Consider the following 6,000-nt stretch of genomic DNA (forward strand, 5'->3'; position numbering starts at 1 on the left):
AGTTTTTAGTTTTTAAACAGCAGTGTAAGGCCTCAATTGAACAGTTTTTATATATTTTTAACCATGCTGCTGAAGGACAACATGAACAGATTATCTTTTTATTTTCGTCATTTATTCGCTGAGATTCTTCCGATTCTCTCTGCAGTCGCCTTATAATACCTTCCACGATTTCTTTCAGATTCTCTGATTGTATTTGATTGTATTCTTCCAGATAATGGGCATAAACATTTTGTGCTCGATCAACACTCGCTTGTCTGAGCTTCTCTAACTTGTAAGTTTGCGCAAACACTAGGTCTGAAAGGATACGATCTTTCGGTTTCGTTTTCAGCTCGTCGACAAGGAAATCTTCACATCTCTTAACAATGGCGTCCATCTGATATTCGTGAGCAAGCTTTACAAGGAAAAAACAGTTTTTCAACGTTATTTGCTTCTCTGCTGTTGAAGGATAAAGCAACAAAAGTCGACGACTTGCCGGGAAGACGAATTTCGTTCTTGTCTTTTTCTTGAAATTCTGAGGTAAACATCTTTTCAACGACGAGAACAACATCACTACATTTCCAGGGCTGTGAAAAATCTTTCTTTTGATTCGCATTCATTTGAAACAATTAAATTATTTCAGTGCGGACAAATTCATTTAATTTTTCATATCGCATTGTGACCATTTCTAATTTGAATAAAGAAAGCATTTTATTTCTGAATTTTAAGTGTGAGCAAAGACAGGGCTATTATGTGTTCAAGACAGGTTATTTATTTTAGGGCTTTATCTCCACAACAACAGGTAGTGACGTCAACATCGTTTATCAGACACACAGTCTGGACGAAATTTAAAATTTGCAGCAAAATTAGAAAAAAAAATTTACACGCCATATCGTTCAACAAAATTTAAATTTACAGCATATTCAAAGAAAAACGCGTATAATTATTCAGACAAACACATAAGACCTACAGTTCAAATCTGTGAAGTATAGCTTCTTTTTGACGCCTAAAATTCGCATTACCTTTCAGGGCGCCTTTCACGGCGTTTCCCAGAAAAGGAGCCTGCGCTCACAGGCTACCAGCGGTTCATTTCGGTGGATATCTGTTCGGATGGTCGTAGAAATTCGGATTTAATCGTAAATAAAATCTGCAGTTTTCTTCGGCAAAAAATCAGCTCTGTGAGGACGCCATCTTTCGGTTTCGTTTCATCTTCTCGATCTGATACCCGTGGGCAAGCTTCACAAGGAAGTAACAGTTTTCCTTCGTTATTTGCTTCTATGATGCGGAAGGATAAATCATCAAAAGCATTTCTTTAACTTCAGTCGACGACTTAACGGGAGGAAGAATTTCGTTGCTATCTTTTTCTTGAAATTCTGAGGTAAACATTTTTTCAAACACGGGCGAGGACAATGCAACGGTACGGATCGGTGAACATGGAGTCGCTCTTCTTCCACGACAAAAATAATGTCACCGAGTTTCCAGGGTTGTACAGTTGAACTTCACTTTTCACATCCATTTGAAACAGTAACCTCGAGATGATTTGAAAAGTAATTTGAAGGTGGACAACTTAGCAGTCATTTCTAACCCCCCTCCCCTCCCCACTCGAGCATTTATTGGGCATTTATTCTCGTTGATCCCCATGGTGGGACATTTGTCATTCTTTTTTTAAGCGATGGGGAAATTCACATATTTTACTACTTGAGTCAAATACGTTCCTGTTTACTTTGATTTTATGAAGGCTGAAAAGAGAGATTTAATCTGTTGAAAAACTAGCATGTGTATCAGCAGTCGTACGTTTACTTTTGCTGTGTTTAATTGAAGTTTTAAAAATTAAGTTAAATTAGACGTGCAAACAACTGGTATCATTGATGTTTTGTGTAATACAGTAGACTCCCGATAACTCAAATCTTCAAGGGAAATTGAAAAAAGTTCGAGAAATCGGGGGTTTGAGTTATCGAGAGTAAAATTATATAGAAGATGACCTGAAAGGAAAGGAAAGTTGGTTCGAGTTAGCGCGAGGTTCGTGTTATCGGGAGTTGACCGTAGTGCAAATTTAGTACTGCTAACAGCATCATCACTGATATTTTATTAAAAACTGGATCATTGTATAATGCAATTCGAGCGATTTGATTGGCTTAGCGGCCATGGTATATGAGCCACTATACCATGCCTGAGAAATAGAAAACATCAAAAATTGTCTTGTTATTGTTCTTGCAAAGCGAAATCAGCAAAATCAAGTAATATGCCTTGATTGTTTTTAATAAAACAATTATTCCACTCGCGCTTGTTGGATATGAGATGATGGATAGCCAACTCGGCGCTACGCGTCTCGTTGGCTATCCATCATCTCATATCCGACGCGCGCTCATGGAATCATTGTTAAATATTACTACTATTATGGAGCACAATCTTTGGTTGACCACTGAATTCTCTCACCGAATCACGCAGTTTTCTTAAATATTTACTCAGTGATTTATATTTGAGCAAAGATTTATTGTTCGTCTGGTTATTCGTCTCTCGAATAAAGACGGGCGTAAGACGCATTATCCGTCTTGTGCCCGCCTTTATACTACAGACGAATAACCAGACGAACAACAAATTTTTGCCCAATTTCGTCCAGACGGATCATGCGTCCTCTAGTATAAAAACGGCCAGTGTTGTTAAGCGGGCCTCATACTATTACACTTTGAAGTTCCGCATTCACATATACTGGGTTTAGCGATCTTCCTTTAAAGCAGCGATGTAGCCGTCTGTATCAGCAGAAATTCTCTTTCTACTTGACACGGAACACGAGATATCTCGCGATTTTATCTACTGAGATAATTTGTAGCCCGATTCAAAGTTTGAGTTTTACTTGTTGTTTTTTCCAGAGCATCAATCTTTTGTTGCCTCTGTTGACTTGTTCTCTGAGATTCTTCTAATTCTCTTTGAAGTCGAGTAATAATTCCTTCCATAATTTCTCGAAGATTCTCCGGCTGAATTTGATCGTACATCTCGTTGCTTTTCAGTTCTTCCAGCTTAAAATTGTGAGCCTGTTTAACACTCGCTTGTCAGAGCTTTTCTAACTCGTACGTTTGCGCAAATATCAGCTCTGCGAGGACGTCATCTTTCGGTTTCGTTTTCAGCTTCCGGACAAGGATATCTTCACATTTCTGAACAATGGCGTTCATCTGATAGTCGTGGGCAAGCTTCACAAGGAAGTAACAATTTTCCAACGTTGTTTGCTTCTCTGACGTTAAATGATAAATCATGAAAGCAATTCTTTAACTTCAGTCGACGACTTGCCGGGAAGACGAATTTCGTTCTTGTCTTTTTCTTGAAATTCTGAGGTAAACATCTTTTCAAACACGGGCGAAGCTATTGCGAGCACGGCTCGATGAACATGGAGTCGCTCTTCTTCCACGATGAGAACAACATCACTGAGTTTCCAGGGTTGTGAAAAATGTTGCTTTTGATTCGCATCCATTTGAAACAATATAACTACGACACTGGCTGAACTGAAATGGTTGAAAATTGGAAAAATTATTTCAGTGCGGACAAATTTATAGTTGTGACTCGTTTTCGGTACAACCCATACAATATATATATATACCGGTATATTTAGTATAAATCTACTAGCGTTCTATTACGAATGCCGTTCTCTGATTGGCTACGCTACCCGCTATCCATTCTGTGTTAGTATAAATCTACTGGTGTTCTATCACGAATGCCGTTCTCTGATTGGCTACGCTACTCGCTATCTATTCTGTGATAGATAGTGAGTAGCGATTTTCAACAAAATGGCGCCCGCTTCTTCGCGTTTTCGAATTGTCTGCGATGAGGAAATAGATAATTTACTTGTTTAGTATTGAACAACTAGTAGATTTATACTAAAACAATTAGATTATTCGCTCTCGATTTCTATGCGTGATAGTTGATTCGGGCTTCGCCCTCATCAACTATCACGCGATAGAAATCTCGAGCTCATAATCTAATTGTTAATAGACAACAAAATTTCAGCCCGCTTCTTCGCGTTTTCGAAGTGTCTGTGAGGAGGAGTTGGATAATTTACTTGTTAAGTTTTGAACAACTAGTAGAATTATACTAATTAACAATTAGATTATTCGCTCTCGATTTCTATGCGTGATAGCTGATTCGGGCGCTATCATGCGATAGAAATCTCGAGCTCATAATCTAATTGTTAAATATATGCACCGTTTCGCAAGGGCGTAATTCGACTTGAAATTATGCTGATCATGCACAAATGATTTAATACGACTTAATACTTGAAATTATGCTGATCATGCACAAATTGAATTACATCTGAATAAGAAGGTGGGTAATAAAACGTTAAAATTAATACTTAAACTTGTCAGAAAAACTAAAATTAGCACTGGTTTTTTAAAGTAAAGAAGAAAGCCCCCGAGAGAAGGTTTAAATTTCTCAATTTTTTTTCCGTGTTGTTGCTGAGAGCCTAAATCAGTTATCAGACGACATTTATTGACATCAGTGCTTATAAAAATTTAACTGACAAAACGTGCAAACATGTAAGCATGCATGCATCAGCGATCGACATTTTTTTTTGTGTGACGTCTGTCCTTATTCGAATTTATTCTGGAAAAATGTTGAATTATATATACTATTTTGTTTTAAGAAAACTACAAGTTCAGGACATTCTGATTGGCGTTCTTACTTCTGAAAACCCCTTACTGAATTATCTTATACTCATAGGGAAAGTTTATTTATGGAGTTGCAGAAGGGATATAGATAGTTTTGTAGTTAAGGTAAATATTAAGTACGAAACAGGAAAACACATTTGCGCCAACAACAAGACTTTAAAAAATAAATGGATAAGTGGACTTTGTAATGCATTATTTTTTGCCGATTTTATTTGAAAAGCACTGTTGTAGGGCTGTATTTGTCAATTAATATAAGTATATCATTGGAATAAGCTACTGTATCGATTGTATAATTTTTTGTATGTATGTACGTATGTATCTATGTGTATGTCTAAGTATGTTATGCGATAACAATTGTAATTGTTGTACTTTGAAGAACAATAATAAAAAAAATGCATCAGCGATCGTGTTGTGTGACATCATGATGTCGCACGTGACTGCGATTACGATTGGTAATGGTCCGGAAGAAATTTAAAATTGTAGCAAATTCAAAGAAAAAAATTAACACACCACGTTTTTTACATTGTAGCGAAATTTTAATTTAACATTCGAAGAAAAAAAATAGCGTATCTTTGTCCAGACAACCACACAAAACCTACAGTTCAAATCTGTAAAGTATAGCTTCTATTTTGTACAAAGTTTTTGACGTCTGAAGTTAGCATTACCTTTCAGGGGGTGTTTGTTTCACCTGCCAAGACGGAAAAGGAGCCTGCGCTCGCAGGCTATCAGCGGTTCATTTCGGTGGCTATCCGATGGCGTTGATCGCCTCAGAAATTCGGATTTAGTCGTACAAAAAATCTGCAGTTTCCTTCGGCAAAATGTCTCCTCAGAATTTCGTAACACTAGATAACTAATTTATTTCGTTTATGAAAGGAAAATATATCAGGTAAGTCGTAAACCCAACAACAGCAAGTAAATTCGAGAAATAAAATTCCATCGTATGACAAGAGGTTTTATTGAAAACTTTATTAGAAAAATTAAAACTAATGTTGACGTTTGATTGATAATAATTGATTGTAAATAAAGATTTATGCATTCTGATTCAACAATAACATTCCAAAACATTTATTATCATTTCCCTCTAAAGAGCACCAAGCTTAACTGAATAACACAACTTTTAGAAAACGTTTACTTAAAAACACAAACACTACATACTGAATACATCTCAGTATTGTAACTAATTATTTGAACGGTCATACCTATTGATTGCATCAACAAACAAAAGGTTGTAACCACCTTTTACAGCATAATAACAGTAAGCATTAATAGCAATAGCTTTTATTTGTACTGTCACATAGACACAATCACACATTTGGCTACGGTCACTGACCGCAAACTAAGGTTACATATTTCAAATAGTCTTAAA

The 6,000-nt window shown here is 36.5% G+C and overlaps 1 pseudogene; it reads right to left on the reverse strand.

Annotated features, from left to right (window-relative positions):
• Window positions 1-2,634: 2,634 nt before the first annotated feature.
• On the reverse strand, window positions 2,635-3,516 carry LOC146475508 (BTB and MATH domain-containing protein 36-like; annotated as a pseudogene).
• Between the last annotated feature and the right edge of the window lie 2,484 nt (window positions 3,517-6,000).

The sequence above is a fragment of the Pavona decussata genome, unplaced genomic scaffold, assembly GCF_977016875.1.
Source record: "Pavona decussata unplaced genomic scaffold, jaPavDecu1.1 SCAFFOLD_84, whole genome shotgun sequence".
NCBI classification, from domain to species: domain Eukaryota; kingdom Metazoa; phylum Cnidaria; class Anthozoa; order Scleractinia; family Agariciidae; genus Pavona; species Pavona decussata.